The 13,439-nt window shown below is 45.6% G+C and overlaps 1 long non-coding RNA gene across 1 annotated transcript in view; it reads right to left on the reverse strand.

The window, feature by feature from the left end:
* Positions 1-13,439, reverse strand: part of LOC108639938 — a 52,839-nt gene that overhangs the window by 19,285 nt on the left and 20,115 nt on the right. Inside the window, exons 7-8 of the long non-coding RNA XR_001920827.1 lie at positions 11,008-11,117; positions 4,013-4,081 (exon numbers count right to left, since the gene is read on the reverse strand). This is a non-coding gene — a long non-coding RNA (uncharacterized LOC108639938). The remainder of the gene's footprint in view (positions 1-4,012; positions 4,082-11,007; positions 11,118-13,439) is intronic.

Genomic DNA, 13,439 nt, shown 5'->3' on the forward strand with positions numbered 1-13,439 from the left:
AACAGTTCTGACCCAGCTCTCCCTCCACAAAAGCCCACCCAGGCAGGTGCCTGTGGCACAGGGAGGCTGTTTGTGCCCCTGAGCATCCTGCACGAGACATGGAAGGGCAACTGTGACCCTGAACTTCAAATTAACATACGGGATAGAATCCTGCTTAGTTCTGTTGCTGCCCTACAAAGATCCATTTAAACCATCAACTCTTTGAGAAGAAAATTCTCATTCAGCAGCATCACCAGGGTAAGCTTGCTTAAGGTTCAGCTTCTTGCCTTTGCTGGGTCATTTCTGACCAGGCCCATGAAAAAGGCTTCACACAAACATACCTTCTCCTTGAACAGACAATGGAAAGCAGCATTAGGATTCTCTGTCTCTGAAATCAGAGAACTCGTCTCCATCAACACAATCCAGCAGAACAGTGGAATTGATGAGGAAACTGCAGAAACACCTGCCTGGGAAGTGTATTTTGTACCTCATTAAATATAATCAGCACATTCCCACTGGCTGCCCACATCAATTCTGTCAGAGTTGCAGTGGGGATTATTGCCATATTGACCTTCCATGACACAGTCATCACATCTTATCTTTGACCCTCAGAACTAACCAAAAAAGTAATTCTAGTAAACACTCCGAGTTGACAAAATTCCATTTTTACCATTCCAACTAATCAACCCTGTTACTGTAGTTATTTATGTCGTGCAAACAGAGGCCTGAACTCACCCTGCCCTCAACAATTCAAAAAGCCACAGAACAAAAAGTGCACCACAGGTGCCACTGTGCCCTCTTGTGTTCTCCTTTGGGCCATCTCCTCTCTTGTCCTTTTGGTTTTTCCACCACAAGCTACGGATCCAGCTCTAATAAGAGCCAGGTGCTCAAGGCCCCAGGCTACAAAACAGCTTTAATTACAATATTAATAGCATTCTCCTAAATCAGAAAAAAAAAAAAAACAACCAACAAATAGGTCAGTATTTGTGGTTATATTTTTCAGTGTCCCGGTGTTTGTTTTCTTTCCAATTTTATGTTTCTTACTGACATTTATAATGCCTAAGAGACATTCCAGAGGCTGAAATACAGGCGATCTGATCTTTGCATGATACTCCAAACTTTCCACAAAAAGAAACAGCAGGAGGAGATCAGATCTACATTTTACCAGCCCCAGAGGTACACCCTTGAGTCTTGACCTCCTTTGATGAAAAGCAGAAGAGCTCAGTATTATTAGTATTTATTGTTATTATCTTAATTGCTACTATTATTAAGCAGCCCATGAAATATATTAATATAAATAACACAAACACAGACATTTGAAACACGAATTCAAGCACAAAGGAAAGACACCTCCTATTTACCAAATATTAAACCAAATTCATTTAATACTTTCCATTAATAACTCTTGCAGATGCACACTGCATGAGTCAGTCAACAGTAAAGGTTAGGGTGAATGTGTACAGCATGGGAATGCCAGCTGGGCTCCTTGGATACTTATTATTGTAAAGATTAAAAAGGGGGGGCTGTGTTAAAAGAAAAACATGAAACTAATGGAGTTTCTGCCATTAACATTCAGATCAAGCCAATTCAGTTCAGAAGTCAAAAAAATCCAGTTTTTGCTGGTCCTTTGCTGGTGGAAGGAGCCTGGCCTGCAGTGGGGGGGGAGCCACAGGGGGACAGTTCTGTTCCACAGCACCAAGGACTGCAAACACACTGGAGTTCTCCATGTGCTGGGAACAAAACTCCTCCCTCCCTTTCACAGAAGTAGAACCATGGCCATGGGCATCACAGCTCTCCTGTGCCAGGGGGTGCCAGGCAGGGATCCCCACTCCATGGCACCTTCACCCCACAAACAAACCAGCACCTCAACACCCACTGGCCAAGTCACTTCCCTTCTGCTGCTGCCTCCCCTCCCACCAACATAAAACCTGGGCATGCCCCAAGCTCAGTCTGAGCAGCCTGGTCCAGTGAGGCAGGACTGGATGATCTTTAGGGTCCCTTCCAACCCAAACCTTCCCATTGTTCTGTGATTCAGCTGTAGACACTTGATGCAATGAGCTCAACACTTTCACTCCCAGCTCTCTGGACTCCTCACTACTGAGAGTAGTAAAACATGTTTTTGTCAGTAAAGCCCAGTGCTGTGAGTCAGAGCCTGACACACACAGGGCAGTTACCGTGTGTACAGTAACACGGGGCCATATTTAGAGTTTCTAACCATAACCACACTTGCAAAAACTGCATTAGATCAGCAGCCAGTTTCCCGGACTCCCACTCCTTGTTTCTGACTTCAGGAATTCAGATTATTTGTCTTGTACCAAATAAAGTTGCTTAGGAGATAAAACAGTAAGAAGGAAAAACAGAGGGGCCTAACAATTAGCTTTAATCTGCTCTGGCTTGAACAGATAATGCTTAGAGCGGAAAACAGCAGATAGTAAGGACAAAAAAAATAGCAGCAAATTGAAACCTAACGTGAAAATAAACCTTTTTCCTTGATTTTTATATTTAAACTTTGAATGTTATCCTTAGCAGCACATGAGTAATTTGCAGAAGTGTTGGCCAATCTTCATTAACGACATTTGTCCTCGCTAAGGCTGCCTGTAAATATCAGCATAGGCAAAACGGAAAGACTCACAGAGGAAGGTGTTTGAGTTCTGGCTACTGCTGCTTTCTGCAGTCACACATCAGGAGGGAACATTGCAGCTGGCTTAGTTCAAGGGGTTTTTTCCATGAAGAGCAGGTTTGTTGCAGTGTAAAGGCTCTCTCGCTTTGTTTCTCCTCTTTTTTTTTTTTTTTAAATAACTTCAGGTGTTGCTGGTAGGATGAAGAAAGTCAAGAGACTCACACAATCACACAGGATGTTTTGGGATTAGAGGGGATCAGGAGCTCATGCTTTCATTGCAAGAGAGAGTGTTTAACAGTGAGAGCAGAGGAGATCAAAGATACCTGTCCTGGGAAAAGAAAGGCAGATAAACATCAGGAGTTAGAGAAGGTGACAAGTGCTGGGAGAGGGATCCGGGACAGATCAGATAACTCTGACCTGGGTCCCAAAACATCTCCTGCCTGCAAGGAAAGGGAGCCTATACAGGTGTATTTATTATTTTGTCTACACTTGTTTCCTACCCGTGCCATTTCAGAGAGAATCATTTCAGTCCCATAGGCAACACCTGCACACAGCTGCTCCCAGGGGATTGCAGGGATAACACCTGCAGGGCTGGGAGTCCAAGGAAAAACATGGACTTCGAGTCCCAAAGGTCACAGCCCAGCCTGTGGGTTCAGCTGCACCACAGAGCTTTGCTGCCTTGAGGGCACACCAGGCACTGGGGACAAAGTGTCCCAGCAGATGAGGCCTGGCACAGGGGCCAGGGGAAGTCCAGTGTCTGGGAGCTGCCCTGGAGAGCGGGAACTGAAGCCTCTGCAGTGCCCACTCCCTCATCCCTGGTCGTGGACAGATGGCACAGTGCTGGCACAGCCCAGCCAGAGCAGAACTGGGGGACTGCTCACAGCAGAAACTAATTCAGTCCACTCTGAAGGCAAAATGGGGTTGGAAAATTGCTCAGCATATTCTTTGCTTTATTTTTTAGTCATTCTTTTGATGAATGTGCACAGTTCCAGTGATGATGGAGTTTTGTTTGTTTTTTCCTTTTTTTTTTCCTTCATTTTAATAGCAATAATCACAGAATGGTTTGTGTTGGAAGGGACCCTAAAGACCATCTAGTTCCAAGGCCTTGCCATGGCCAGAGATGCCATCCTGCAGATCAGGTTGCTCAGGGCTCCATCCAGCCTGGCCTTGGACACTTCCAGGTATGGGGCAGCCACAGCTTCTCTGGGCAACCTGTGCCAGGGCCTCCACAGGGAAGAATTTCCTCCCAACATCTACTCTAAATCTCTCCTTTTTAGTTTAAACCATTGAAAACAAAGAACAGCAGTAAAAAATGATCATAAAAGGGAATGGGTTTTTGCTCTGTTTGGCTCAGTTTAAGTGTGGGGCTCTGGAGAACCCTCTTCCATCCATAGCACTAATAGAGGTACTGACCTGGCTCTTCTTGCTCCAGTTTCAGGGCAGGGAAGCAGTTGTGTCCAGCTATCCAGGATCCAGCTGAGACTGAAACAAGAAACCAGAACTGTGACAATTCACACACTTAGCAATGTTGCTTTTTACAGCAGACCCCTTTAGGTTGGATCCCTCTCTTTTCTACCCTCTTCTCCTCCACAGAAAGCCCAGAGCTGCTCTGGGTTGCCCATCAGCTCTCTGGAGGCTGCAGCTCCAGGAGAGGGGGCTGGCTGGCTCTGCTCTCACTGTTTATTTTCTGGGAAGTCAGGCTTGGTCAAGTGGAATGAAACTTGTGTTCATTTTAAGAAAGTTTATATTTGACTCTGGTAGGGCTGGGGAGGAGGTAAATGATAGGAAGAGGAGGGAAGGGCCAGAGATCTTATGGGGCTGCCCCCACAACACCACAAGCAGCCCCATGACTAAGGCAGCAAGAAGATGAAGCAAAGCACCAAAATCAAACATGACTATTGTTTTTTCTTTCTTCAAAGCTGAGAGATGACTCTAAAACTAAATTCAGCTCTTACTCCACCACTGACCTTGTAGCCCATGCAAAAATGTAAACTAAATCCCCAACTTTTAAAAATCATCTTCTAAACAATGGAAAAACAGTTCCTAACTTTGCAGCACAACTCGACTCATTCTGCAGCAACAGTCTCCATTTGCTCCCCACACCTTGGGGATCTCAGAATGTCATCTGCCAATGCTGCCTGCAAGGGAAAGGAAGGGAAGGCTTTTTTTCATGCAGTTTTTGGAGCCATTTTGCTGGGACAAGGCACAGAAGTGGAAGTGGAGAGAAAAGCTGAACCACTCTGAACTTTCACACCAGCTTTGCACAGTTACTTGAATCACTTCTAAACCTCTTAGGCTGTACCTGCAAGCAGGATAACAGAAACAGCTGATGTAAATCCATGGCTTTGCATCTTTTGGGGCATCATTCCCTCCCCAGGAACTGTCAGGAGGGAGTGTAAGCAATCCTGCCTTGGCTGCTCACAGAGGAAGCAGTAAATGGAGATGCCCTGTGCAGACTCTGTGTTCCCCATGTGGTGTAACCAAAACCAGTTCCTGCAATTCTGTGCAATAATATAGAAAGTTTGCTGGTTACTGCTCCCATCCGTCTCCTGTGGGTATGGACTCCTGGCCTCTGAGGAAACCAAGAATGCCATCCTTCCAGATTTATAATCACAGGCATTTATAAAGTACAGTGTTGTTGTTAGGTGCCTTGAAGCAAAAGGGGAAAATAAATAAATAAACTATGTGGGCGTTGCCACTGGAAAAAATAAAAGAAAAATCTGATCTCAATCAACCAACCACATTTACTGCTCTGCATCCATGGCCAAGCATAAACCACCCCTGTCAGCCCTTCACTCCTTCCAATGCTTCTCAGGAACATCCATCTTCTTCCACACGACGTCCCTGATGTCAAAAGCCAGACACAAATTAATTCTGGGAATCCCACCATGGGGAGCCATTAGAGCCCATTCCAAGGCTTCTGTGGAGGCCTCTCCAGGCCCCTGTCAGGCAGCTCAGGCTGGAGCAGCTCTCTGGAGCCAGCCTGGAGCAGCAGCAGGGACATGCTGGGCTGGGCTGGGGCAGGGACATGGGGGATGTTTCTGGGGCAGGGTGGGCAGAGCTCTGCTCCAGAGAACTAAATTAAATATTTCTTTTTAACTCCTTAATTCTTAGCTAAGGCATTAAATTTCAGAGGTTTGATTTCCACACACCAGTTGCCTTCAAGATTTCTGCTGCAGTTCTCCAAGGCTTGGAAAAATAAGGCTGGAAAACAAGGAGGGGGAGCTGACCCTTATGTTCAGAAGGAACGTGTCTAACACATCTCCTGGGTCAGAAGAAAGAAGGAGGCTCCTGCAGGTTGGGGGGTTTAAATTACCCCTCAGGGTCAGGTGTTCAGTAGCATTGCTCCTTCCCACATATTACATTTACACTGTCCAGTCTCTCATGTTCTGGTTTTGAATGGCTGTGTTGAGACGTGCAGAGAGCTGGGAGGGTGGGGATGGGACAGGGACAGGGCCCTGCCTCCTGCTCACCTGGCCCAGACAGGATCCAGGGTCACACAGTTGCTCTCCAGCTGCTGGCATGGACCATCCCAGCACATTTGCTTCTCTCCAGCTCATCCAACCCATGCATTTGCTCAATAACCCCACCTACTTTTATATTAATTTTATGGGGATTTCTTTTTCCGGGTATTGTCGAGCCTTGCTTCAGACAGTCCGTGGGTAAAATAAACATTTCCTGAAGATACATTTCCTTCCTCTGTGCTGCAGGAGAGGAAGAACACCTTGTCCTAAGCGGATATGGTGAAAGGTTTGGGTTGTTTTAGGGAGCTGACCATCATTTGGAGCTAAGCTCACACCTTAATTTGTGACCTCTCTGCTATTTTTAAGAGCAGACAAGAGCACTCAGTGCCATGTTCACCCTTTTAGGACCAGAGTGGTCCATACCCAACATCTGCCCCCCAGCTCCCTCCACACACAGCCTCCTCTGCCTGGATCCACACCCTCCTCTGCAGCAGATGTTGGTGAACATCCCCCACCTGCAGCAAAGACCAACCCAAAATCTCAGCCCTGCCAAGTCCCCTGACACTGGGCTGTGTTTGATCCAGCCACTAACACTGTGGTTATATTGGTTTAGGGCCCTGCAAGAACTACAAGCTGAAGCCAATGTGGTCAACTGGCACTCAGGGAAAAGAGCTGGTGATAAGAAGAGAAGAATATGAGTTGCTGTGTTACAAGATCCTACTCACACCAATAGCCAGAACTTTGGAGGAAGGAGGGAAAACTCCCCAGATACTCAGGCATTGCAAAAAACAAAGGACCAAAGCCTGTTCCAGCCATCTGGGGGAGCCAGCCCAACCACAGAGACACAAAGGAAAAATTGGGAAAGGACCAGTTATGTTCAGGAGGGGCTTCTGTTTGTTCTTATCAGCATTTCTACACCCCATCTTTTGCATGATATTGGAGTTTATATGATATCTGTAGTGACAAGACAAGGGGGAATGGATTCAAACTGAAAGTGAGTAGCCTTAGATTAGATGTTTGGAAGAAATTTTTTAATGTGAGGGTGGTGAGGCCCTTCTTGCCCAGAGAAGCTGTGGTTGCCCCATCCCTGGAAGTGTTCAAGGCCAGGCTGGACAGGGCTTGGAGCAACCTGGGATAGTGGAAGGTGTCCCTGGCCATGGCAGGGGGTGGAACAACAGGATCTTTAAGGTCCCTTTCAACCCACCCCCTCCTGTGATCCTGTGATATTTCTCCACTGTGGGAGCTGGCAAAGTGAACTGCAAAGCCCAGGCAAAACACTGATATTTTCAGTACAGACAACAACAGAATAGCCATTTTCCATGGGTGAAGATGGATAAAAGAGTATTATTTAGGTCTCCTTTAGTACTAGGATTCAGACAGTTCATTTAGTAGTTTTTAGATCTCCACTACTGTTTTTCTTTGTGTTGGTCAAAGGACAAGACTTGTTCTTGCTTATTATACAGACCTGTATCTTGCCTTTGGCAATTCCACTTCAGCTGGTTACACCCCAGCTTCCAAACTATACCAGCAGAACAAAGAGAGCTATTTACCTTCTTATGTACCTGGGGCTAAATGCTTTTTGACCATAACAGACATGAACTACTATTAGAAATCTGCCTTACAGACCATGTCTATAAATGCTTGAGAAGACAGGCTCAAAAGCAACATTTCAGGGATCAGAAACTAAATGCAAAGGAACAGAAACTAAATTCCTTGAAAGATCTATAAGAAAAAAACACAACAGACACATTAATTATTTAGCAAAACTCAGATGTCCATTAATGGCCACTTAGAGGGCATTTTGGCAGGATATCCTATCTCTTGGATCACTGGTGTATCCCTGTTTTCCTTTGGTGGGTTTGTGAGCCATTTCTCCTGTTCCTGTCACTGGGGTGAGGCTCTACAGTTCCCTGCCTTGCTCTGAGTGGTTTCTGTTACCATCCCCACCCCTAGAGCCAGCACCCAAAAAGCCTTCCCTGGATGGCTGAACAGCAAAATGAGTCACAGCCCTGGGGACAAAGGAGCTCTAGCAGATACTAATTTTTTTCAGCTGTAAATCGGTGAAGCCTCATTTTACTAAAATGTGGGATTGAATCTTCATCTCCCTCAGCCAGCAGAGCTTCCCAAGGTGATGGAGATGTGGCCAATGAACACAGAAACTTGGAGCAGGGACATTCCATGCTCTTGAGTGCCGCCTGCAGGCTTTGGGGCTGCAGCAATAATGACTCTAAACCAACACTGAATGTAGTCACTTGGGCAATAAAAAGGGAACTTACTACACTAAAATTCTAAAGAAATAAAGGATGGAAAATATGAGTATTTTTTGAATCAGTTTTTAGTAAGAAGAAGCTGAGATGGGCATTTTTTTCTCACAATGAGTCTTCATGATGATTTAAACCCAAAAGGTAAAAATTAATAAACAAGGCAGAGGGCCATAAACTCACACATATCAACCAGGGAGGAAACAGGCACAGGAATATCCCCAGATGTTGCTCCCTCTAACACAACATTGTGCTTTGACGAGGCCTCACAGACTTTCAGCCACATAAATGCCTTTGAGGATACTCATTCCAGCCCCAAAAGCTAGACCACATATGGAGACTTACAAAGTTGCTGCTGTTTCCAAGCTCTTTTCTTCCTTTCTTTTTCCCCATTCATTGTTGTACTGCTCCACGCTTCTTGGAGTACAGAAGTCCAGAGGCTCTGGCTTCAGTGTCCACAGAGAACCCCACCAAAGGTGTGATAACAGCAGGAGCAGTGATGTGGCACCTGGACACATGGGTTGGAGCTCCCTGCCCATGGCCAGCGGCTCTCCTGGAGCTCTGACATTATTAGTGCCTTCCTGAACCTCTTTGTTCTCTGACTTTGTCATGAGACCTGCAAACAGTTCCTCTCAGATTTGTTCTGGCAGCCACCCATGTTTGCTTGCTCAGGTCCTCTGGGCCTGAGGCTGCTCCTGTCCCCATCCTGCTCTTGTCCCACCACTTCCTCCCTGTCCCTGCTCAAGGTACCACTCAGCTCATACTGACCCAGCTAAAAAAACACAGGGTGTTTGTTTATGGAGCACATGGCACACTCAGAGTCAAAAACAGCTCAGAGGGGATGGGGGCCCCCCAGGATAAGTAAAAGTCCTTTGTGATGTGCAGCTCCCTTGGGCAGCTGAGCCCTGCTGGGCACGTGGGCTCTGCCCTGTGTGTGAGGGGCTGGAGGGAATGAACCCCCTGCAACACTGCATGGGCCAGTCCCAGCTCTGAACCAGGGGAGAAGTGGAAGGTGAAACAGAATGGGAAGGAGTTAAAACAATTCCAACAGTGGAAAAATTAATTTACCTTTTCTGATGATCTCAGACCCAGTGCTGGATCGTGGCTGTACTGACCTGTGACATCAGTGGCCATTAAAACCTAGCTTTCAAAATCCTATTTTCTTTTAAGGAAAGAAGGTTGTCCTACACTCCCCTTCCCCTGGAAATGCATGTTCAGTTCTATAGAGAACAGTAGATTTTGTTTCAAAGTAGATCTAAAATCGTTTTCGTGTTTTTGCCAGCTTGATTCAAACTGCAAGCAGTGATTTGGTTTTAAAATTTATAGAATCATAATAAAGTCTGAAGGTTACTGGTTTACTGGTTGTTTTGGTTTTTTTTTAACTTTATAACTGGGAGTTATATTTCTTGTATAAATATAAAGGAAAAAGGAAAAGAACACGAGGAGGGAATAATAGATCAGATAAACCAGAAATACAGAACTGGTAAGTCTGGAAGAAGACTATATTAATTTTAAATCCTTTTTTTCCCCAGAAGAAGAGGAGCCTTTTACTACTCTGAGAATTTTTCACGGCAATTGCTGCATTGTCCACCCGACTATATTCAACTTAAAAAAATAGCACTTCAAGAATACATTTTAACCATCACTCATAAAATATAGTCTTTTCTCCTTTTCAGTGCTTTCTCTCATATGTCAAAGTCTCTGCCAGAAGTTCAAGGCCCTTCTCATTGAAAAAGGAAGAACAGAATGAGACAGAAGTGAGAGTGAGTTTAGGGGGGATGGAAAAAGGAAGAGAGAGGAACAGCCCTGACACAGCAGGGTGGGAAGGGTTCAATGTCCTGTTGGAAATCTGCCCAGGGAGCCCCAGGAATTCCTCAGTGCCCCCCAGGCCTGGCCAGAGGGGTTTGTGAAGAGCACATGGAACAGCAGCAGGGCTGGGAATGGGCTGGGAATGGGCTGGGAACGGGCTGGCAGGGCAGGGATCTCCGAAACCAGCCCCACAGAACACACAGGGCCATCCCTGGCAGGCTCTGGCTGCACACTGGGATTGACCCAGGGATGAGCAGGGAAAAAGGGGTAATGGGTGTCCAGTTGGCAATTCCCAGTTAGCTTTATAATATTAATAAGTGCCTGAGTGATATTTTGTTTCTGGCTTAGGCAGAAGCCTCTCTCTTGTTTCTTCTTCCTCTAGAAAGCAAAACAGCAGCCCAAAGTCCCTAAAACATGGCCACTCATCTTTAGCTCCTCTCCTTATTCAGAGACTTTTCTGCTGAAGAACAAAGAACTAGATCTAAAATGGACTTAAGGAAAGCATTATGATTGCTTTTCTTCTCTTACAGAAAACCAGAAACCTGAGTGTTACATCCATGTGAGAATGTGTAGGGGGAAGAACAAGGATTAAAGATCTGTCTTTATGGAGTATTTTTCATCCAGAGGATCCCAGTGGCCTCAGCATCACCAATAACACTAATTTCACTGGAGAGTTATGAGCCCACTGTGAGTAAAGGATATGCAAGGCATCAAGAAAACCTTAACAGTTTCACCAGTGAAGCTCACAAAAAAACCCAGACAAAAATCCACAAGAAATTAAGAAATAAAAACTCCTGTGAGGATGCTGCCATGAACAATGCAATGATTCCCAACAGAAAATAAGAATAAGACATTTAAAAGACATATCACTCACTTCTGAAATGCAGGGAACCGTGTGGTGCCCAGGAGGCAGTCGGGTCCCATCACTGTGTGACAGGCTCCAGGAAAGGAAGGGCCAGATCTGTGTGACACTAGAGGGGAGATCTGGAACAGGAACTTGGTTAGGAACAAGAGTAGCGGAATAAATATAATGGCAATGAGAAGGGAAACAAAACCAAAGAGTGATTTTAACTATCTAAAAAAAAAAAAATCAGCATTTAGAGCAAAACTGGGAAGTATTGGCTTCCTTTCTTATACAGCTTATTTACCATTGCTTCCACACCATAGACTTGTCAGGGGCAAATCTGCCTTTTCCCTCAGCTTGTGGGAGAGGATCAAATCTATCTCCTAGTCTCCAGCTCCTTTTAAACACCAGATTATCCCCATGCAATGCAACCTCAAGTCCTCCACTCTGACCAGCCCCATTCCTTCAGCTGCTGGGGTTTATTCTCTGAAGTTTGTATCCTGGAGTCCCAGTAGCAGCAAAACCAGCTGCCAAAATCCTGAGAATATCTGCCTTGGAATCTCAACTACTGTGTGAAGCTGCTGCTCTCCAGTTTGAGATTTGTGTTTGCAAAGGAAATCTGTCCAACAACAACATCGAGAGAGGAAAAAAGGAGGAAAAAGGGCTTTATATAACAGAATTAACAGAGTTGTTGCAATAGTAACGTGTAGTTAACAGGCAACTTTTCCTCCTCCTTCTCTGCCCCCATCCCAACCTCCTCCTCTAACAGCAATTTCATTTGTTTTTGTTTCCAAGCTTCTTTTACTGGCCACTCACACAGACCCGCTCCCTTTGTCTAATTTGGATCTCAAACTTCCATGCAACAGACTCTTGCTGTAACTGTAAATCTTTTTACAGCCCTTCTGCCTCTGAACTGTAAAAGCAATGCCACTGTAAGCTGCCTAAATGGGTCATAAATCCACTTAGTGCACTGAACGCGGGAAAAAGTTTTTAAGGGAAAGAAGGAAAAAAAAGAGGCAAACTAAGATGGCTGGAGGGACACATGGGAAAAAAACCCCAAGAATGTATTTGCTAAATGGAAACAACATCACAGGAGTCAAAGGGAAAATATGAATGCTGGGGGGGTGAAGGATGAAATAATGCATGTTGGTGGTGAAACCAACTGCTGCTGCAGGGCTGGGCAGTTCAGCAACACTCAGCATTCACAGGAGGATGGTGGGTGCCCTCTCCACTCCTGTTGGCACCAGCAGGATCTGGTAGCACCAGGAGAGGCTGTGAGCCTGCTGGCAGCCAACTGACTCTCTTTTTCCACTGGGTGGTCCAAGGACTGGTATCTGGGGCTCATTCCAGCTCTTTTGCACTGCCTGACTCCAGGTTTAGTTGTGGCTCCGTGTCTCAGTTTATTCCATTCTGTAAATGGGAGATAAAGATATTCCCCTTATTTGTAAAAGGTTTTGAGAGCTGCTGAAATGCCACCAGGGAGGGGCAGAACTGATTCCTGTGGCAGTCAATAGCAACAGTTTAATTTGTTTCTCTGGAAGCAGAGCTGGCCCAAAATGGGCCACTTTTGTCCATGTAATTTATTGCATTTGTCACCATGGTATCTGAGCTCTAAGAGTATTATCCAAATTCCACTGAATTCACTGAGTGTCTTTCCACTGCTTTCAATAAGTTTTGGATTTAACCCTAAAGTCACAAAAAAAAAACCAAAAACAAAAACAAAAACCCAAATCCAAACCTGAGGAATATGTCAAAAGAATGTAAGTGGGTGTGAGTTGAAATTGAGGAGTTTGGAGACGGGAGTATGCAGAACAGTAGCTATTTAAAGACCAAGTTTGCTACTGAGTGTTCCCTTTTAATAGGGTTATATAAATACATTCCCGTCTCGATGCATGTGGAAAAACAGGCAGTGAGGTGAGACTCTATTGCTTTATTTCTTATGGGAAACACTGTGCACAGCTAAACCACCTCTTCCCCTTTCCTATCCACCACCCACAGTCCCTGGAAGCCTCAGCAGCTGTGCAGGGTGAGGAGGCACGTCCGGGAGCACAGAGAGTTAAAAAGTTCACAGCCCTGCCCTTAAATAAAGCCCCTGTTTTCACTGTGTTCTCACTTCCTTACAGCCTGGATGGGAGATTTGGCACTCAGCATGTCAGAATGGGAGGGGAGGCTGGTTATGCCTTTTTATTATTATTATTATTATTTGACTGGTCTGCTCCCTTGCAAGGAAAAGAGAAGGGAAGAAAAACGTTCTTGCTTGGCTCTCTGCAAGGACCAAACGAGTTCCAGGGCAGCTGCCTCGGGCCAGGGGAGCCCCCCCAGAAACCACTGCCCCAGTGGGCACCAGCTGGCACCTCAATTCCCATCCTCAGGACAAAAAGCCAGTGGCCAAAGAGGACTGTGAGATGAACCCTCTTTTTCACCGGTACCACACATATGGTGCACTGACTAACAGCTCAGTT

Source organism: Manacus vitellinus, unplaced genomic scaffold (assembly GCF_001715985.3).
Source record: "Manacus vitellinus isolate BGI_N305 unplaced genomic scaffold, ASM171598v3 scaffold_26_pilon, whole genome shotgun sequence".
Taxonomy (NCBI): Eukaryota; Metazoa; Chordata; class Aves; order Passeriformes; family Pipridae; genus Manacus; species Manacus vitellinus.